Here is a 23788-nt window from a genome sequence, read left to right on the forward strand (position 1 = left end):
GACCCCAGCGAACCCTGTTTCATAACAACAGCAAAATACCATTGCATCAAATGACACACAATCAATGGCTGTGCTTATTGCACAGAAACCGTTTGAAATGTCTTATCAGATGGTTTTGACCTTATGTCTGCGTAGAATCTGATGGGAAACTGTTGGCTTTCACAGTTTTTAAGACTAACATCAGTTTGCAATGCCTTAAATATCATTTTTTTAAATTATAATTAATGAATGAAAACAGTAATGTGTGAGCTATAGTACTGCGTGTTGTCATATTTCCATGACTGGGGGTGGGGCTCTCTAAAGCTCCTCTGATTGGTTGTCTCAGGTAGGAAAGGCTCTGTGAGGTCAGTGAGTGTGCATGTGTGGCTGGAACAGTTTTTATGCTCAGGGATGTTTTTGTGCTTGTAGAAATAGGTCAGCCAATAATGGTCAAAGTTCATAGAATGTGGAAAACGTGTTATTCTGTCTTAAATGAAATGGACTCTTTTAGATATTGAAGACAGTATATAAAAAAACAACCCTTCGCAAATCCATTATAGTATATGTATGGAAGTCCAGTTCTGCCTCATAAGAAGAAAAAAAACATTATTTTGTAAATCATAATTATGATGACATAAAAAGTCAAAATTATGACAAACAAATCATAATTATAACAGAATATTTAAACTTTTTAAATCTCACTTAGTATGTCATAAGTGTGACTTTTTATCTCATAATTATGACTTAGTATGACTTTTTATAACATAATTAAAATTTACAGAAGCATGTTTTCCCCCCTAATGTGGCTTCCATAAAAATGTGTAAAAAAAATCTAGATTTAATTTATTCATGACATTTTTCATAAAGTTTCATAATATAACTGACACCCATTTTTAAACTGTATATTCGTGTTTGTATTGTATAATATATGTTAGGAGTCCCATTATATTCCTCCAGAAATCCTCATCCTCATTCTGAATATCTTCCTACAATACTAGAGCAGATGTCTGCGATCAGCCTTTCTGCTCTAATTGTGATCTGCTCTGAGGACTATACTCTGAAACTGACAGCTGAGTCTCCACATGTCATATTATATATATATATATATATATATATATATATATATATATATATATATATATATATATATATATATATATATATATATATATACACACACACACATACATACTGGTCCTTCTAAAAAAATTAGCATATTGTGATAAAGTTCATTATTTTCCATAATGTAATGATAAAAATTAAACTTTCATATATTTTAGATTCATCTAAAAAAAATTGCATATTTCATCTGACCAATAAATTAAAAGTGTTTTTAATACAAAAAAAGTCAGCCTTCAAATAATTATGTTCAGTTATGCACTCAATACTTGGTCGGGAATCCTTTTGCAGAAATGACTGCTTCAGTGCGGCGTGGCATGGAGGCGATCAGCCTGTGGCACTGCTGAGGTGTTATGGAGGTCCAGGATGCTTCGATAGCGGCCTTAAGCTCATCCAGAGTGTTGGATGAGCTTAAGTCTCTCAACTTTCTCTTCACAATATCCCACAGATTCTCTATGGGGTTCAGGTCAGGAGAGTTGGCAGGCCAATTGAGCGCAGTAATACCATCGTCAGTAAACCATTTACCAGTGGTTTTGGCACTGTGAGCAGGTGCCAGGTCGTGCTGAAAAACGAAATCTTCATCTCCATAAAGCTTTTCAGCAGATGGAAGCATGAAGGGCTCTAATCTCCTGATAGCTAGCTGCATTGACCCTGCCCTTGATAAAACACAGTGGACCAACACCAGCAGCTGACATGGCACCCCAGACCATCACTGACTGTGGGTACTTGACACTGGACTTCAGGCATTTTGGCATTTCCTTCTCCCCAGTCTTCCTCCAGAATCTGGCACCTTGATTTCTGAATGACATGCAAAATTTGCTTTCATCCGAAAAAAGTACTTTGGACTAGGGGTTGAACGGCTTCCATTTTTTTTTAGAGTCGACATTTATGTGATGAAAGTTGAGTCGGCGTCGACTAGTCACTGATGACGTCGTTAATGAACAAAATATAAACCTGAACCTTGAGCTGAGACGCGAACTCGGGTCTTCTTGAGCACAGGACAGCTTTTGCATATGACACAGTACTGCCCATAAGGTTATTGGTCCTACATAACAGCTTCTGTATCAGTTATTTTGTCTTATGGTCGTTATATTTCTCACAGATTTCTGCTTGTCTGAATAAGATACAGATAAAGTAGCACAATAAAGATTACATATGAATGCATTAAAGTGATTGTGTGTGAATTAATTCTACCTGGCAGCGTCTCTACTAATAGTGAAGCTGTGAGTTTTAGTTATCAAGAAATATACGCTAGAACTTTTTTAGTTTCTATTTCTAAGCTATTTTATTGCTAAATCACAGAACCGTGTTGACAATACATTTCTGCACTACTGAATGGTTTTGTGTGAGGCGCGCGTGATCTCTGTGATCAGGCTATGTTGCAATGCAGCACGCAGTTTAGCGCGATGATTAACTTAACTGTACAATAAGCGTGCATTCTCCCGATTAATTTTAAGCATCCAGATGGTATAATCAAACATGTCTTGTGGAGAGCTCTCGGAGTATGCATTTATTTGTCATTTTTAACTGTTCAAAACAGATCTGCGTGTCAGGAAATTGTCTATCCTGTTGCGCCCTCTATAGGCCAGCGACTAGCAGACGTCAAGCTTAAAGCGTCATGGCAGAGCATTAAGGTCGACTAGATGATTAGTCGGCTAGTCGTTGCAACTCCTACTTTGGACCACTAACAACAGTCCAGTGCTGCTTCTCTGTTACCAAAAAGTGGCTTGACCTGGGGAATGCGGCACCTGTAGCCCATTTCCTGCACACGCCTGTGCACGGTGGCTCTGGATGTTTCTACTTCAGACTCAGTCCACTGCTTCCGCAGGTCCCCCAAGGTCTGGAATCGGTCCTTCTCCACAATCTTCCTCAGGGTCCGGTCACCTCTTCTCGTTATGCAGCGTTTTTTGCCACAATTTTTTCTTCCCACAGACTTTCCACTGATGTGCCTTGATACAGTGCCTTGAGGTGCCTCTGGGAACAGCCTATTTGTTCTGAAATTTCTTTCTGTGTCTTACCCTCTCACTTGAGGGTGTCAATGATGGCCTTCTGGACAGCAGTCAGGTCAACAGTCTTACCCATGATTGCGGTTTTGAGTAATGAACCAGGCTGGGAGTTTTTAAAAGCCTCAGGAATCTTTTGCAGCTGTTTCGAGTTAGTTAGTTGATTCAGATGATTAGGTTAATAGCTCGTTTAGAGGACCTTTTCATGATATGCTATTTTTTTGAGAATTTTGGTCTATTTATAATAAAGTTATAAAGTTATAATTTTAACTATCATCAGTATTAAAACAATAAAAGACCTGAAATATTTCAGTTGGAGTGCAATTAATCTAAAATATATGAAAGTTTAATTTTTATCATTACATTATGGAAAACTTTATCACAATATGCACATTTTTTGAGAAGGAACTGTATATATATACAGTGAGGAAAATGAGTATTTGAACACCCTGCTATTTTGCAAGGTCTCCCACTTGGAAATCATGGAGCGGTCTGAAATTGTCATCGTAGGTGCTTGTCCACTGTGAGAGACATAATCAAAAAAAAAAAAAAGTATCCAGAAATCACAATATATGATTTTTTTTCTTTCTTTTTTTCTTTTCTTTTTTTACTATTTAACAACCTCCTTCCCTCAGTTAGAGCATTGAAGATGGGTCGAGGCTGGGTCTACAACATGACTCGAAGCACACAGCCAGGATATCCAAGGAGGGGCTCTGTAAGAAGCATATCAAGGTTCTGGCGTGGCCTGGTCAGTCTCCAGACCTAAACCCAATAGAGAATATTTGGAGGGAGCTCAAACTCCGTGTTTCTCATCGACAGGCCAGAAACCTGACTAATCTAGAGAAGATCTGTTTGGAGAAGTGGGCCAAAATCCCTCCTGCAGTGTGTGCAAACCTGGTGAAAAACTACAGGAAACGTTTGACCTCTGTAATTGCAAACAAAGGCTACTGTACCAAATATTAACATTGATTTTCTCAGGTGTTCAAACACTTATTTGCAGCTGTATCATACAAATAAATAGTTAAAAAGTATACATTTGTGTTCTGAATTTTTTTTAAGATTATGTCTCTTACAGTTGATATGCACCTACAATCCCTCCATTATTTGTGGGGGAACTTGCAAAATAGCAGGGTGTTCAAATACTTATTTTCCCCACTATATATATATATATATATATATATATATATATATATATATATATATATATATATATATATATATATATATATATTTCCATATTTGACCCAGCATTGGGTTGTTTTTTACACAGAATTTTTTTGAGTGTACGAGCCGAATAATTCTGCACGCTCTGTATAGTGTGTGTGTGTGTGTGTGTATATATATATATATATATATATATATATATATATATATATATATATATATATATATATATATATATATATATATATATATATATATATTCTTTCATTTTAAATATCCCCATCTTTGGTTACAGCTTTATAGTCTATAAAATGCCTAAACTCAAGTATTATATACGTTTACATAATAAGAAAATAATTATAAAATGAAATAAATACATATTTTTATAATATTATATATAGTGCCACCCCTGTTGTGCAAGCTGAAAAGCACTTGACAATGACAAAGAGTTGACCTTGAAATCGCCGCTCTCACACAAACAGTCTGTGCAAGTTCAAAACAGCTTCCCCCCAAAACCAGTTCGACGGTACCTTTGCCCTGCAGCAGATTCTTACGATTTTATTGGTCACGTCATGTAGTGCTTTCACATATGCTGCGTTTGCAGTCCGCAACTGATCCGCTGGTGCACACCACAAACACAGCATTTATTCATTATTTTTTATTTAAAATCCAAAAGTTTTTACTGAACATGCCTCGTCAGAATTCCAATTCTCTTTGTTTACTCTTTAATAGAAATCAGGTTACGTAGCCTTTATTAAATTCATTTATTCATATTTATATACTTTAGATTTAGCTCACACAAGTGGCAAAACATTTAAACATAGATTATAGCCTTAAATCACAAACATTTTAAATTAGAAACTTAAAATAGTCTATTCAAAAACAGCCGTTTTTTCTTTCGTTTTTAACCCCTTTTAAAAGAAATCCTGCAGGTCAAAAAGAACTTTGCTTTTCACCTCCAAGAAAGTACGAGTGCTATCCATTATGGCACATTTTTTTACTTAAATGCCAGGTAAGGTGTCGTTTTGTTGCTTTACTTGATAAAAAAAAGCCATGTGTTGACTTTGAAACAAGAGTATATTTTAAATGATATGCATCTGTGGTGAAATTACTAGATTTTCGTGTCAGTACATGTTTATTTTAATATTTATTGAATATTTTGAGGAGATCTTTTGGTACTAAATACTATTTGTGCAATAATTATGGACCAGTAATGACCACTTAAAAAATGTTCTTCTAATATTTATATTATTTATATTACAATTAGTGTAGTAATTAAGGTTAAAATAGAGAAATCAAATGCAAAGAGGCCAATTAGAATCATTTTGTGGCCGGCCTTATTCAAAATTAATTTTGAATTTGAATTTTGGGGGGGAATGCTGTTTCATGCATACTGAGCTTTTTACACTGTTAAAGACTTGGATTCCCATCCTAAACATAGACAGAGTTTCAAAAACTAATGTTGGACGTTTGATAGAGTATTTCTGTGTCAAAAATACTCCTTCCGGTTTTTCACAAGTTTCAGAGAGTTTTTTTCCAGTATGGCTCGGCTTGACGTTAATAAGAGCGGAAGGTCCTTGTATGGGCCGTACGGGCTCTTCTCCCGGAAGGGTACGCGTTCACGTGACTGAGGCGAAAGAGCAAATGCACGCCCATAAACACTGCTCTCAAGTAGTGATGGGAAGTTTGGTTCTTTTCCGCGAACCGGTTCTTTCGGACAGTTCGTTTCAATGATCCGGTTAAAAAAACGGATCACCGGTTCTTTTACGTCTTTACGTAATGACGTCATTTCTATCAGAGGGGGTCAGACAGATCAGACGAAAACCTCAGAAAATTACTATGTCTGATTTCGAAACAATTGACGGTAAAATTTTAGAAGACACAGTACAGCACCTTAAAACATCAACCTGCGCCCTTGACGCACTCCCCACTTCTTTTTTCAAAAGTGTGTTTAACTGTTTAGAAGCAGATCTCCTAGAAGTGGTAAACTCCTCATTTCTTTATGGGACTTTTTCAACAGCCCTTAAAACTGCAATAGTTAAGCCTCTTCTGAAAAAGAGAAATCTGGATAACTTCATATTGAGCAACTACAGACCAATCTCAAATCTCCCCTTCATTGGCAAGATCATTGAAAAAGTTGTTTTCAATCAACTGAACAAATTCTTAAACTCAAACGGATTCTTTGACAATTTTCAATCTGGTTTCCGCCCGCATCACAACACAGAGACAGCGCTTGTAAAGATTATAAATGATATTCGCTTAAATACTGATACAGGCAAAACATCAATTCTGGTTCTACTCGACCTCAGTGCTGCATTCGACACTGTTGACCACAACATACTTCTAGACAGGCTGGAAAACTGGGTTGGACTCTCTGGGATGGTCCTCAGATGGTTCCGATCATACTTAGAAGGGAGAGGTTATTATGTGATTAGAGGAGACCATAAGTCTGAGTGTACAACCATGACATTCGGAGTCCCACAAGGGTAAATTCTTGCACCACTTCTATTCAACCTGTATATTCTGCCACTGAGCCAAATAATGAAAAATAACAATATTGCTTACCTCAGCTATGCTGATGACACCCAGCTCTACTTAGCACTATCACCTAATGACTACAGCCCCATTGACTCGCTGTGCAAATGCATTGATGAAGTTAACAACTGGATGTGCCAAAACTATCTTCAGTTAAACAAAGATAAAACTGAAATCACTACATTTGGAAACAAAGATGAAATTCTCAAGGTGAACGCATATCTTGAGGCTAATGGTCTGATAAAAAAAAAAATCAAGTCAGGAATCTTGGAGTGATTTTGGAGTCAGACCTGAGTTTCAGTAGTCATGTCAAAGCAATAACTAAATCAGCATACCATCATCTGAAAAATATTGCAAGAATTAGATGCTTTGTTTCCAGGCAAGACTTAGAGAAACTGGTTCATGCTTTCATCACCAGTAGGATGGACTATTGTAATGGCCTTCTCATGCACGGGCCTTCCCAAAAAGACCATAAGACAGCTGCAGCTCATACAGAACGCTGCGTCCGCACAGCATTCCGAGAAGCATTTAAACCGATTTAAACGCAGAAATGACGAGAAGCGTCACATCACGCTTCGGTCGTGTCATAATAGTGGATCTCCACGGTCTCTGCTATCACAAGACTTCACCAAATCAACAAGAAGTGTGTTTTTGACGGAGCGATAAAGGTTCACGGTCCTGCTTTGGAAGCAGGTGGTGAGTAAAACTGCTTCAAATGTCTATGTTGTTGGCTATCATCGCACAAGTAAACATCAGTAAACAACACGATCGTGTATAGCTAATTTATCAATGGAGCATGCGATCTATGGTGTGTGTTTAAATACAATACAATTAATTTGTTTAGCTGACTAATATGTCAGTTTGTTTATTGTAAAACCATCCAAACATAAAGCTAGTGGAAGTTCTTACAAAGTGTGCTTCTTCATTCAAATGCGCTAACGTTACTCCATTGTTTTTTTTATACACTTTCTGACGTGCAAAACCGTTTTGCTTGCTACTGCTAAGGTTTAGTCGCATACAATAGTCCATAAACCAAATCATGTCATCATAAACCACGAGTAAACGCACACAAATGTTGACAGGCCACTAAATACAGTTGGCTACATACCACAGAGACGGACGTCCTGCTGCTGCTGTTGTTTCTCCTGTTCAATTTATTTCATCCTCCGGATCTGATTCTGGATCATATCTGTATTAGTTGAATCTGATTGATAGCCATGGTTTATTAGGGTAACGTTTTCTTTTTCACGCTTGAGGATGTCAGCTTTCAGAAGCTCTCGTGCAGTAGCTGTGCGCTCGTCATTCTTTAGCTCCGCCTACATGATACGCCTCCAGGTGCTTGTTTTTTTACGGAAAGACTCGGTACAGCCTATCTTTCTTTTATAAATATAATAAAACTAAAGACTTTTCTGAGATATAAAGGATGGAATACTACTCTATAGGTCCTCAAGATTGACGTGAGATTGACTGAAACTGAGTATTTCACCCCCCTTTAAATAACAGTACAACACACTGAAGAGTTGTATGTCTATCCCCGCAGCCTCACTTTCATACTAATTTCTTTCATAAAGAAGGCGCTGCTGTGAATAAGGTCTATTAGGTCTATTAGTGCATGTACAGGCCTCGTCGCTGGACAAAAACTCAGATGGTGAGTGGATTCTAACTTTAACACCTGTGATTGGCCTTTGCGTTTTAGAAATCAACAAACATGTCTGTTACTGTGATTGGCTTCATTACTCACCAAAGTGAATACCCATATGCGCATACTCTGTATTAATCATATAAATTAGCTAATGTTAGCTAAAGTTACTGCAAATGTTAGCAAGTGAATTAAAAAAAGGTACCACAAACATTACATATACACTTACATTATGACTATGTCACTGTTGTGTAAGTAGCTGTTTAAATTAATAATAATACAATCGTTTCTTTGTATGTTTGTCTGAACTGTAGACAGCATGAAAAAGAAAGCAAAGGAAGATAGGGGGATACATTCCTTTTTTTAACAAAAGGACTACCATTAGAATTGAAAATGACAAAGAGGCAGGGGGAAATACTGATACAGAGAGGACAGTAGCAGTGGAAATGTCTGATGCTAAGAGAGGCGATGAGGAAGCAGAGTTTCAGGCAGAGAGGGAGCATGTGGAGAGCTCTATTTTTCTTTACAAGTAAACATTGGATTTAATTAATAGTTTAATTAATTGATTTACTTTATTAAATAATTAATTTAGCATTTGTTCATAGAAAAAGGCTATAGTTTCTTTTGTACAAACTTCTATTTTGTTTCAATTTTGTAACTTTTCTCTTTTTGTAATGATACTTTATCTGTTTTCTTAGGGCAAAATTTTGGTTAGCAAAGGACAAAGCAGTAAGTATAAAAAGTTTGAGAATTTTATTCATGTGTGAACGACTTGCTCATTTTGTTTAGGTTTTTTTTTCTGACTACGTTTTTTTGTCTATATATATATATATATATATATATATATATATATATATATATATATATATAATTATTTTAATTTATAATAAAATACTTAACATTATTTAATAGTTTTATAAAACAAATGAAATGATAAAAACGTTACACTGATTAATTATATATTGATATAATTATAATAAATAAGTTTTATTTCATTACATTTCTTTCCTCCTTTCCACAACACAACATCCAGGTTCCATCTTCAGACACAACCTACTACAATCTGCTATTGGGGGGTGGAGAGTTTACACTAGGGTTAACATGTCTATTTGGGCAGCATGCAACCAATGGATCTGGGCTGCAGACTGTAGGACGTTTGCTGCATTGTACACTAAATAGTAAGCTACACAACGTCCGTACCAAAATATTTTTTTGTGGAATACTTCATCTAACAGGTAAGCAATGTATGCGTTGCGTTGTTTTGAAACTCTCTGAAAAACTCAAAACCTTTGGTGAGCTGCCTGCCTAGACCACATTTTTGGGACGACAGAAACCGTTTGGTTGCCTGAATGCTGCGAGTGGTTTAGCAATAGACAACCAATCATAAACCCATCGGTAGTTGGTATCTCATATCTATCGATGCGTTTTTTTTTTTAGTTTCACCGTCTGAAGTAAAGTTAAAATGTGTTAGAGTGGCGGCTTGTTCGCTTCTTCATTTTTTAGTACCGGTATATTTAACGACGGTCAAACAGTTATTGAAACAGCTCTGGTGCTCGTGGCTTTGTATCTGTCCGACTGATATTAATATGCAAAGAAGGACGTACAACTTCGGGGTTGCTAATGTGTGATGTCCACCCCTTGAATACACAGGAAACTCCTCAGCCCCACTAAACCCAGCGTTAAGTATGAAATGTGGAAAATCAAACGCGAGTGGCTTCTGTAATTTCTCTTCAGACACGCCTGCTCTGTTTTTTTTCGCTCATCCACGTATCTGAAGTTCGTCACAGCTGTGTTCGTCCACATGCTCCGTCAGCAAACAGCCATTTTTGAGCACTAGTTGCTCTGTTTATGAACATACCGGTATCTCAACAAGTCTCACACTCTAAAATGAACAGTTAACAAAGAGGAATTTTGCTCTTTACTAAGTTCTCTGGAAAGTGAACGACACTAATGTTACTGACAAAAGTTTTTTGTTGTTGTTGTCTTGTTTGTTATTTAGACTTGTCATCTAAATCCAATGAATGCATGACCATTCGTTTTACAGTGTTGTTGTACCTAATTTAGTTGTCAACGTGTTTGACACTTTAATCGTGTTTGCATTGCACAAACGCGTCAGCCGAAGCATTTGCTCTTACGTTCTGCAAAGACAAGTTGGTCATTATTGCATTATTTTCAGTTGGGAAGTTTGTTAACCGGTGAGTAGGTTTGAATAAGAAATGTCTGTAAAACATTACAGATAACAAAGCTTGACTAAATCTCTTAGTGTAGATAAGCTGACTCACATGGTGCCCTTAAAGGGATAGTTCACCCCAAAATGAACCCATGATTTACTCACCCTCAAGCCATCTTAGGCTGGTATATATGACTCTTCTTTCCGACGAACACAGTTATATTAAAAATTATAATTGCTCTTCCAAGCTTCATAATGGTAGTGAATGGCGGTCCTGATTTTGAAGACCAGTAAAGTGCATCCATCCATAATAAAAGTAATTCATACGACTCAAAGGGGTTAGTAAAGGCCTTATGAAGCAAATAGATGGGTTTTTGTAATAATAATGATATCCATATTTAAAACTTTATCGACTAAAATATCTAGCTTCTGGCAGACTGCCTATGCAAGTCAAATTAACACCAAAAGAGTAATTTCTGACGCAATGTCTGACGTAGGATTTAGAAGCTTTGATGGATCTTGTGGGTCAAACAAATAGGGCTGGGCAAAAAATATAAATCAACTCCTCTTATATCGAAATCGTCTTACATTCTGCGTTTAGACTTTTTATTCGTGATCAGTGTTTTGTTTTGCTCTATCTTCTGTGCTTCTGCGTTTGTCAATACATCGATGCGTCAAGTGAATCCAGGGGTTACTCTTTCGGATTAGTTACTAGTTATTTAAGTTTATAACGTTTTTTTACACCCATATGAATTACTTTTAGGATGGATGGGTGGGATGCATGCCCTCCATTCACTGCCAACATAAAACTTAGAACATTTTACAATATAACTCTGATTGTATATCTGAAAGAAGAATTTCATATACACATAGGATGGGTTGAAGGTGAGTAAATCATGGGGTAATTATAATTTTTGGGTGCACTATCCTATTCTATTTAAAAATAGAATAAAGACAGTGAGGAAATTATACATTTAAATGAGATATAAATAGATAGATAATAAAGATTAATTAAAGCTGCGAGCAGCGATGACGGGCCCAAGCCGGTGGCACCGCCACCCTGGTGGCATCAGTTTAACTGTGCACAGCAGGCCAATAGGCATTTAATATGGGAAAAAATAAATAAAGGGACTATGTCAAAGTCATTTGAATTCACCTCATTAACTGCAGCAACTGGTGCTGCTATGACCAGGAACCACAACACTCACATCTCTGAGATCAATTACATTTTATTCATTAATTTTATGTCAGATGACGTCAAATGTCAATTTCAAAATGAGTGCAGAATACTGTCCAAATGCTGAAGTTGTATTATCCTTACACTTCTCTTAAAAATAAATTAAGCCAAATCACAGAGACCGCAACAATGATTTTAATATCGGTGTCAGGTAAGAGTAATATCCGTGCATATAATTTATGGAAGTTTATTATAAACAGCCACTTTTATAAGATCATGTGAAACATTTTTTTTTTATCCATTTGAATTCTATCAATAAATAATTAGTTTAAAGAGGTGTCATACGTGATCTTTGCAAACACAGCACATGACCTTCTTTAAAGCCCATGTTATAGAAAAGTATTTAGGATATCACTTTCAATTATGTGCAAATGTATTTTTTGCAGCTCAAAATTTTGTAAGTTCACAAGACCAGTATTTAATTAAAGATATAATACATGTTTTTGTTTTACTTATTTTTCACAATAAAGTGATAGATATTTGTGATAGCCTATGATATGAAAGGGTTAAATTATGAAAAAACAAGAGACAAGGTGACACACACACACAGAGTGAGAGAGACCCCCTACACACACACACACACACACACACACACACACACACACACACACACACACACACACACACACACACACACACACACACACACACACAGAGTGAGAGAGATCCCCTCCACACACACACACACACACACATAGAGTGATCCTGAGGGGGGGGGGGGGGGGGGTTGTGACAGAGACACAAAATCAAACCAATAGCTTATTGGTTCTCATTTTTGTCCTTAAACAAAAGGCATTAATCTTCTAATTTTTAAGTTACACTACTTTTTTTTTTTAAAGACACTCAAATGTGTTTTTTCCTTTGTTAGTAATGTTTTTTTATATTTATATATTTTTTATTAATAATTATTTGTATTTACACAAATATTTAGCTAATTATATAAAACAATATTGTCAATGCCCTACAAATAAACTGGTTTTATACATTTATTTTTTTATTCACACCCAGAATAATATGTTTTATCCTTTAATGCAGGCCAAAGCACAGCATTGAGAGGTAATCTTTTTAGACAGAAGAGTGGCACACACACACAGACACACACACACTGTAGAAATCAGTGACACATGTCCCCATGAGTCTGTGTGCATTCAGGTTGAAGTCCCCACCAGGCTAGAAAAAATAACACACACACACACACACACACACACACACACACACACACACACACACACACACACACACACACACACACACACACACACACACACACACACACACACACACAGTAGTAATGCTGAAGTATGCTGCAGGCAACCCTTATAAGCTCAGCCCATCCCCCCGATCCCCCCCCCCCCTCCTCCCAACACACACACACACACACACACACACACACACAGACTCATGTCTGGTTCACTCTTTTTGGGGACTCAAGCATAGACGTAATGGTTTTTATGCTGTACAAACCATATATTCTGTCCTCCTACACTGCCCCTGCCCATCACAGGAAACTTTCTGCATTTTCACATTTTCAAAGTAACTCATTCTGTCTGATTTATAAGCTTTTGTACACATTGGGAAGTCCCCATGAGTCTGTGTGCATTCAGGTTTTAGTCCCCACCAGGCTAGAAAACCATTCACACACACACACACAGAGGCAAGGTTTTTTGCTTGAAAACTTATACAATATTGCCCTCTACTGGTCATTTAAGGGAGAACATAAGTGTTGAAAAAACAAAAAACAAAAAAAACAGTGTGATATAGAGAATAACCAGCAGGTGGGAGTATAGCCTTATTTATGAACCAGGCACTTGTGTGCTTATTTTGTGTTTTTTAGGCTTATGCTAAGGGAAAACCGTTTGAGATATCCAATAACCGTTCGCATTTTAGCATCTTCTGTATATTTACTTCATGTTGTCCGAGTTTGGAGGAGATTGAATGAATCGCTTTTGAGGAGAAGGTAAAAACTCAGAGCTCGCTTTCCACTTTGTGTTATCTTCCAACCAAATTATCTGACTTCCTGTTGGTCAGAGCTAATGAATGTAAATTAGAAAGTTGTCCGGCTCGAAAAGTACAATATATATACCGAGTTTGGTGACTGTAGATAAAACTAACCCCCCACTTTGGAAAAAAGGGACACTTCCTGGTGCCAGTTGGTGGCGCTATAACTTTGGCTTACAAAAGTCATATCCATGTGATCAGCCTCTTACAACGAACACACAGCTGAAGTTTCATCAAAATGAATTAATGTATGCAAAAGTTATAACACACTTCCTGTTTCCCTTTTCTCGCCATAAATTCGTCTCTTCGCCACGGCCAAACCGTTTGAGATATCAGAAAGTCGCTCGCAATTTGGCATCCTCAGTGTCTTGACTTCATGCTGACCGAGTTTGGTGCTGATCGGGTGAATCGTCTAGGAGGAGTATCGCAAATTCCAGAGCATGCGTTTTCCGAACAACCCATAATAGCTCACTTCCTGTTGGGCTGACGCATAACTTAGAGCACGAAAGTTGTTCGGCCCGATGAGCTCTATATGTGTACCGAGTTTCATATATGTACGTGAAAGTGTGTTTGATTTATAGACCACGTTTTCAGACCCCACTTTAGGGGGCGCCGTAGAGCCCCCCTGCCACGCCCGGGTACCAGCCTCAGCCCGGCCCTGATGGCCGCGCATTCTGATGCGTGTGCAAAGTTTCAAGAGTTTTCGAGCATGGGAAGCGCCTCGAAAATGCCCAAATAGTCGGGTTAAAATAATAATAATAATAATAATTAAAGCTGCGAGCAGCGATGACGGGCCCAAGCCGGGGGCACCGCCACCCCGGTGGCATCAGCTTAACTGTGCGCAGCAGGCCAATAGGCATTTAATATGGGAAAAAATGAATAAAAGGACTATGTCAAAGTAATTTGAATTCACCTCATTAACTGCAGCAACTGGTGCTGTTGTGACCAGGAACCACAACAGTCACATCTCTGAGATCAATTACATTTTATTCATTAATTTTATGTCAGATGATATCAAATGTCAATTTCAAAATGAGTGCAGAATACTGTCCAAATGCTGAAGTTGTATTATCCTTACAATTCTCTTAAAAATAAATTAAGCCAAATCACAGAGACCGCAACAATGATTTTAATATCAGTGTCAGGTAAGAGTAATATGCGTGCATAAAATTTATAGAAGTTTATAAACAGGAGAATATTTGAAAATTGCTCTAATATGCCACATGTATCACAGCAGCTGGTGCCACTATGACCACAAGCCACACCTATTATGAAATTTAAATATAGATTTTTTTTAATGCATTAGGATATAATGGGTCACTCTCAATTATGTGCAAATGCATCTTTTGCAGCTCAAAATTTTGTAAATTCAGAAGGCCAGTGTTTAATTAAGATATAGTATTTTCTTTGTTGTTTTTACATATTTTTCACACTAAAGTGATAGTTATTTGTGATAGCCTATGATATGAAGGTTTAAATTATGACAATCAAGAGACAAGGTGGCACACACAAAGAGTGAGAGAGATCCCCTCCACACACACACACACACACACACACAATCAAAATGAAGCTGGCACCATCCCCCTACAAACAGACACACACACACACACACACACTGAGAGAGAGAGAGAGAGAGAGAGAGAGAGAGAGAGAGAGAGAGAGAGAGAGAGAGAGAGAGAGAGAGAGAGAGAGAGAGAGAGAGAGAAATTAAACATGATTTTCAACAAAACAAAAATAGTAAAGTCTAAACGGTGGGGAAAAGTTTCAAGCCACACTCATGATGTTATTTAATTATAGATGAATTCTAATGTAATGGGATATAATAGGTAATTTTCAAATATGTGCAAAGTTATCTTTTGCAGCGCAATATTTTGTATTTATTTCAGTATTTAATTCAAGGTATTTGTAGAGGTTTTTTTTTTTTTACTTATTTTTCACATTTGTATTAGCCTATGATATGTTAGGGTTCAATTATTACCATCGAGAGAAAGTGACACACACACACACACACACACACACACACACACACACACACACACTGTAGAAAGCTGCAGGTATTAATCAGCCCATCCCCCCTACACACACTCACACACACACACACACACACACACACACACACACACACACACACACACACACACACACACACTGTAGAAAGCTGCAGGTATTAATCAGCCCATCCCCCCTCCACACACACACACACATACACACACACACACACACACACACACACACACACACACAGCCACACACACACACACACACACACACACACACACACACACACGTCTGGTTCACTATCTTTTTGGGGACTCAGCATAGATGTAATGCTTTTTATGCTGTACAAACCATATATTCTGTCCTCCTACACTGCTCCTACCATAAACCTACCCATCACACAAAACTTTCTTCAAAAGAACTAATTCTGTCTGATTTATAAGCTTTTGTACCCATTGGGAAGTCCCCATGAGTCTGTGTGCATTCAGGTTTAAGTCCCCACCAGGCTAGAAAACCATTCACACACACACACAGAGGCAAGTTTTTTTGCTTTAAAACTTATACAATATTGCCCTCTACTGGTCATTTAAGTTAGAGCATAAGTGTTGAAAAAAAAAAAAAAAAAAAAAAACAGTGTGATATATAGAATAACCAGCAGGTGGGAGTATAGCCTTATTTATGAACCAGGCACTTGTGTGCTTATTTTGTCTTTTTTAGGCTTTTGCTAAGGGAACACCGTTTGAGATATCCAATAACCGTTCGCATTTTAGCATCTTCTGTATATTTACTTCATGTTGTCCGAGTTTGGAGGAGATTGAATGAATCGCTTTTGAGGAGAAGGTAAAAACTCAGAGCTCGTTTTCGACTTCTTGTTATCTTCCAACCAAATTATCTGACTTCCTGTTGGTCAGAGCTAATGACTGTAAATTAGAAAGTTGTCCGGCTCGAAATGTACAATATATATACCGAGTTTGGTGAATGTACATAAAACTAACCCCCCACTTTGGACAAAAGCCACACTTCCTGCTGCCAGTTGGTGGCGCTATAACTGTGACTCACAAAAGTCATATCCATGTGATCGGCCTCTTACAACGAACACACAGCTGAAGTTTCATCAAAATGAATTAATGTATGCAGAAGTTATAACACACTTCCTCTTTCCCTTTTCTCGCCATAAATTCATCTCTTCGCCACGGCCAAACCGTTTGAGATATCAAAAAGTTGCTCGCAATTTGGCATCCTCAGTGTCTTGACTTCAGGCTGAACGAGTTTGGTGCTGATCGGGTCAATCGTCTAGGAGGAGTATCGCAAATTCCAGAGCATGTGTTTTCCGAACAACCCATAATAGCTCACTTCCTGTTGGGCTGACGCATAACTTAGAGCACGAAAGTTGTTCAGCCCGATGAGCTCCATATGTGTACCGAGTTTCATATATGTACGTGCAAGTGTGTTTGATTTATAGAGCCCGTTTTCAGACCCCACTTTAGGGGGCGCTGTCGAGCCCCCCTGCCACGCCCGGGTCCCAGCCTCAGCCCGGCTCTGATGGCCGCGCATTCTGATGCGTGTGCAAAGTTTCAAGAGTTTTCGAGCATGGGAAAGGCCCCAAAAATGCCCAAATAGTCGGTAAAAAAAATAATAATATATAATAATAATAATAAAAACCCTTAGAAGAACAATAGGGCTCTGCGCCCTTTCAGGGCTTGGGCCCTAATAATCCTTAGAAGAACAATAGGGCTCTGCGCCCTTTCAGGGCTTGGGCCCTAATAATAATCCTTAGAAGAACAATAGGGCTCTGCGCCCTTTCAGGGCTTGGGCCCTAATAAAGGGACTATGTCAAAGTCATTTGAATTCACCTCATTAACTGCAGCAACTGGTGCTGCTATGACCAGGAACCACAACACTCACATCTATGAGATCAATTACATTTTATTCATTAATTTTATGTCAGATGATGTCAAATGTTAATTTCAAAATGAGTGCAGAATACTGTCCAAATGCTGAAGTTGTATTATCCTTACACTTCTCTTAAAAATAAATTAAGCCAAATCACAGAGACCGCAACAATGATTTTAATATCAGTGTCAGGTAAGAGTAATATGCGTGCATAAAATTTATGGAAGTTTATAATAAACAGCCACTTTTATAAGATCATGTGAAATTTTTTTTTTTTTTATCCATTTGAATTCTATCAATAAATAATTAGTTTAAAGAGGTGTCATACGTGATCTTTGCAAACACAGCACATGACCTTCTTTAAAGCCCATGTTATAGAAAACAATTAAAAGTATTAGGATATCACTTTCAATTATGTGCAAATATATTTTTTGCAGCTCAAAATTTTGTAAGTTCAGAAGACCAGTATTTAATTAAAGATATAATATATGTTTTTGTTTTTTACTTATTTTTCACAATAAAGTGATAGATATTTGTGATAGCCTATGATATGAAAGGGTTAAATTATGAAAACACAAGAGAAAAGGTGACACACACACACACAGAGTGAGAGAGACCCCCTCCACACACACACACACACACACACACACACACACACACACACACACACACACACACACACACACACACACACACACACACACACACACACACACACACACAAACACATGTCTGGTTCACTATCTTTCTGGGGACTCATAGACGTAATGGTTTTTATGCTGTACAAACCATATATTCTGTCCTCTTACACTCCCCCTAAACCTACCCATTTCACAAAACTTTCTGCATTTTTACATTTTCAAAAGAACTCATTCTGTATGATTTATAAGCTTTTGTACCCATTGGGACCTCAATTTAGGCCCCTACAGTGACATGTGTCCCCATGAGTCTGTGTGCATTCAGGTTAATTCAAGTCCCCACCAGGCTAGAACAACACACACACACACACACACACACACACACACACACACACACACACACACACACACACACACACACACACACACACAAACACACACACACACACACACACACACACAGTAGTAATGCTGAAGTATGCTGCAGGCAACTCAAATCAGCTCAGCCCATCCCCCCATCCACAACACCCCCCTTCACCCCCCCACCCCCCCACCCCTCACACACACACACACACACACACACACACACACACACTGTAGAAATCAGTGACACGTGTCCCCATGAGTCTGTGTGCATTCAGGTTGAAGTCCCCACCAGGCTAGAAAAAAGAACACACACACACGCACGCACGCACGCACACACGAACACACACACACAGTAGTAATGCTGAAGTATGCTGCAGGCAACTCTTATCAGTTAAGCCCATCCACCATCCCCCATCCACAACACACACACACCCACCCACAAACACACACACATACACACACACTCATGTCTGGTTCACTATCTTTCTGGGGACTCATAGATGTAATGGTTTTTATGCTGTACAAACCATATATTCTGTCATCCTACACTGCTCCTGCCCCTAAACCTACCCATCACACAAAACTTTCTTCAAAAGAACTCATTCTGTGTGATTTATAAGCTTTTGTACCCATTGGGAAGTCCCAATGAGTCTGTGTGCATTCAGGTTTAAGTCCCCAGCAGGCTAGAAAACCATTCACACACACACACACAGAGGCAAGGTTTTTTGCTTGAAAACTTATACAATATTGCCCTCTACTGGACATTTAAGGGAGAGCATGTGTTGAAAAAAAAAAAAAAAACAGTGTGATATATAGAATAACCAGCAGGTGGGAGTATAGCCTTATTTATGAACCAGGCACGTGTGTCCCTATTTTGTGTTTTTTAGCCTTTTGCTACGGGAAAACCGTTTGAGATATCCAATAACCGTTTGCATTTTAGCATCTTCTGTATATTTACTTCATGTTGTCCGAGTTTGGAGGAGATTGAATGAATCGCTTTTGAGGAGATGGTAAAAACTCAGAGCTCGCTTTCGACTTCTTGTTATCTTCCAACCAAATTATCTGACTTCCTGTTGGTCAGAGCTAATGACTGTAAATTAGAAAGTTGTCCGGCTCGAAATGTACAATATATATACCGAGTTTGGTGACTGCAGATAAAACTAACCCCCCCACTTTGGACAAAAGTGACACACTTCCTGCTGCCAATTGGTGGCGCTATAACTTTGACTCACAAAAGTCATATCCATGTGATCGGCCTCTTACAACGAACACACAGCTGAAGTTTCATCAAAATGAATTAATGTATGCAAAAGTTATAACACACTTCCTGTTTCCCTTTTCTCGCCATAAATTCGTCTCTTCGCCACGGCCAAACCGTTTGAGGTTTCAAAAAGTTGCTCGCAATTTAGCATCCTCAGTGTCTTGACTTCATGCTGACCGAGTTTGGTGCTGATCGGGGGAATCGTCTAGGAGGAGTATCGCAAATTCCAGAGCATGCGTTTTCCGAACAACCCATAATAGCTCACTTCCTGTTGGGCGAAGCTTATGACTATGAGTGCGGAAGTTGTTTGGCCCGATGAGATCTATAAGTGTACCGAGTTTCATACATGTACGTGCAAGTGTGTTTAATATATAGACCCAGTTTTTCAAGGGGGCGCTGTTGAGCCCCCCTGCCACGCCCGGGTCAAAGGCCTCTGCCAGACCCTGTTGGCCGCGCATTCCGATGCGTGTGCAAAGTTTCAAGAGTTTTCGAGCATGGGAAGGGCCCCAAAAATGCCCAAAAGGCGAAAAGATAATAATAATAATAATAATTAAAGCTGCGAGCAGCGATGACGGGCCCAAGCCGGTGGCACCGCCACCCCGGTGGCTTCAGGCAAATTGTGCAAGACAGGCAATATGCATTTAAACAGGATTTTTTAAAATCGCTGGAGTATTTTAAAATCGCTCAAATATGCCACATTTACCGCAGCAGCTGGTGCCGCTGTGACCACAAGCCACACCCATGATGTAATTTAAATATAGATGAATTCTAATGTAATATGATATAATAGGTAATTTTCAAATATGTGCAAAGTTATCTTTTGCAGCTCAAAATTTTGTAAGTCCTGAAGGCCAGTATTTAATTCATGGTCTTTTTATTTTATTAACACAATTATTAAACTAATTATATAAAACTATATTGTTAGTGCCCTACAAATGACGTTGGATTCACCACATTAACTGCAGCAGTTGGTGCTGCTATGACTACGAACCACAACAGCCACATCTATGAGATCAATTAAATTTAATTAATCAATTTTATGTCAGATGATGTCACATCAATTTCAAATGAGCGCAGAATACCGTCCGAATGGTGATATTGTATTATCCTAACACTTCTCTTCATGTGTTTTTGACCTACCTTAGCTATTTACAATCTTATGCAATTAAGCATGCTTTCATTTCAATATTTGTAGCATCCAATAAAAAATGTTAATTACAAAATTACCAATTGGAGCCAAATCACAGAAACTGCAACAATGATTTTAATATTAGTGTCAGGTAAGAGTAAGATGCGCGTCTAAATTTTATGGAAGTTTATTATAAACTTTATTATAAAATTTACTTAGACTGACTGGGTAAACCCTGCCTGATCTGCCAGCGATTTGACTTCGCCCTGCAACACAGTCTGAAAACCTGTACATTCATTTCTACTGCTTCTGTTACACTTTTGCGGGAACAAATCACAGACTAACTTATTCACCTGGCACGCTATTGGCGAGTTTAGTAGTCTGTTTTGTTGACCATCCATTTGCATACAGAGTCAATTAAATAATGCTCATTGACCAATCTTAAATTGAGCTTTGTCTGGTGATACCCAGACAACTTATAAACTAGAAAATCATGTGAAATTTACTTTTTAAATCAATTAGATTTTTATCAGTAAATAATTAATTTTAAGACGTGTCTTTTCAAAAACAGCAAATGACCTTCTGTAAAGCCCATGTATAGAAAACACACACACACACACACACACACACACACACACACACACACACACACACACACACACACACACACAATTTCAAGCATGCTAAGTCTCAAAAACACCCAAAAAGATAATTAAACTGACACTTTGCCATAGCAACAGTATATAAAATATCAGGAATCCATTCGTATGTCTATATCTGTCATGTTTTCACATTATACTGATGAAGTTTGAAGTAAATCGGGTGAAAGTAAGACAGTGATTCAAAACATTTTCAAAAAGTGACACATCCTGCTGCCAGTTGGTGGCGCTATAACTTTGACTGAATATTGGAATGTAGATGTCCTGAGGCCTCTTGTCAAACATGTGAAGTTTGAGGCAGATCGGACATTGTATGCCTGAGGTACAACAAATTCCTGTGTCATGGCGAAACATCAACATTTGTGAGGCCGCCACGGACACACCCTTCAGGGAAAACTCAAGATCTTCCCAATTTAACGCCACAAAGGCCTTTAGATTAGACTGTGCAAATACGATGTTGATATGATTCAATCTCTAGGAGGAGTTTGTTAAAGTACAACGTCTGGCAATGGCAAAAACTACACCAATTTACCAAAGAAAATTCAAAATATCTCACTTCCTGTTGGTTTTTCAGAATTGGCGCCTTGGATCTTTTTGGTAGATATTGGGCTGTTGAATGCGTCTACCGAATTTTCATACTCATACATGAAAAGTAGCACGAATGACGCTTAATTTAAATTTTGTAGGTGGCGCTATCGAACCATTTTGCCACACCTAATTCTGAAACCCATATCAGATGTATGTTTTCACCACTTCTGATGCGTGTGCAAAGTTTCATGAGTTTTCATGCGTGTTTAAGCCCTCAAAAATGTAATTCATTTGGGAAAAGAAAAATGATGGTTTGAGCAATTACAATAAGGTCCTCACACCTTAAGCCCTAAATATCTGAGTTCCTGTTCGTCGGAGCTAATGACTGTAAATTAGAAAGTTGTTCGGCTCAAAGAGAACAATATATATACAGAGTTTGGTGACTGAAGATAAAACTAACCCCCCCACTTTTGACAAAAGATTGCATTACTTTTGTCAAAAGATGGCGCTACTGAGCTCCTTCACCACGCCCGTTTCTGAGTCTTTGCCCTTATCTACTGGACAGCATGTCTGATGTGTGTATTGAGTTTCATGTAATTTGAAGCATTTTAAGAGTCTCAAAAGCAGCAAAAAAGAATGTTATAGTTTGATGTGTTGCCGTGGCAACAGTATATACAATATCAGGAAGTGCTTACCAGCTTTATATCTGCTATGTTTTGACATTATACTGATGAAGTTTGAAGTAAATCGGGTAAAAATAAGATGGTGATTTCAAAGCATTTTGAAAGTGACACACTTCCTGCTGCCAGTTGGTGGCGCTATAACTTTGACTCACAAAAGTCATATCCATGTGATCAGCCTCTTACAACGAACACACAGCTGAAGTTTAATCAAAATGAATTAATGAATGCAGAAGTTATAACACACTTCCTGTTTCCCTTTTCTCGCCATAAATTCGTCTCCTCGCCACGGCCTAACCGTTTGAGATATCAAAAAGTTGCTCGCAATTTAGCATCCTCAATGTCTTGACTTCATGATGACCGAGTTTGGTGCTGTTCGGGTGAATCGTCCAGGAGGAGTATCGCAAATTCCAGAGCATGCGTTTTCCGAACAACCCATAATAGCTCACTTCCTGTTGGGCTGACACATAACTTAGAGCACGAAAGTTGTTCGGCCCGATGAGCTCTATATGTGTACCGAGTTTCCTATATGTATGTGAAAGTGTGTTTGATTTATAGACCATGTTTTCAGACCCCACTTTAGGGGGCGCTGTCGAGCCCCCCTGCCACGCCCAGGTACCAGCTTTGGTCCAGCCCTGATGGCCGCAGATTCCGATGTGTGTGCAAAGTTTCAAGAGTTTTCGAGCATGATAAGGGCACCGAAAGTGCCCGAATAGTCGAAAAAGCTAAATTGTCCTTAGAAGAACAATAGGGCTCTGCGCCCTTTCAGGGCTTGGGCCCTAATAATCCTTA

The 23788-nt window shown here is 38.3% G+C and overlaps 1 protein-coding gene across 2 annotated transcripts in view; it reads left to right on the forward strand.

Moving 5' to 3' along the window:
* The first annotated feature begins 9497 nt into the window (after positions 1 to 9497).
* Positions 9498 to 23788, forward strand: part of sardh (sarcosine dehydrogenase) — a 76410-nt gene continuing 62119 nt past the window's right edge. Inside the window, exon 1 of one of the 2 annotated variants that reach the window (XM_067432812.1) lies at positions 9498 to 9617. The gene's annotated coding sequence lies outside the window, so the exon portion shown is untranslated. Of the gene's footprint in view, positions 9675 to 23788 lie in introns of both variants that reach the window. The other variant, XM_067432811.1, reaches the window with a different exon arrangement.

The sequence above is a fragment of the Pseudorasbora parva genome, chromosome 23 (assembly GCF_024679245.1).
Source record: "Pseudorasbora parva isolate DD20220531a chromosome 23, ASM2467924v1, whole genome shotgun sequence".
NCBI lineage: Eukaryota > Metazoa > Chordata > Actinopteri > Cypriniformes > Gobionidae > Pseudorasbora > Pseudorasbora parva.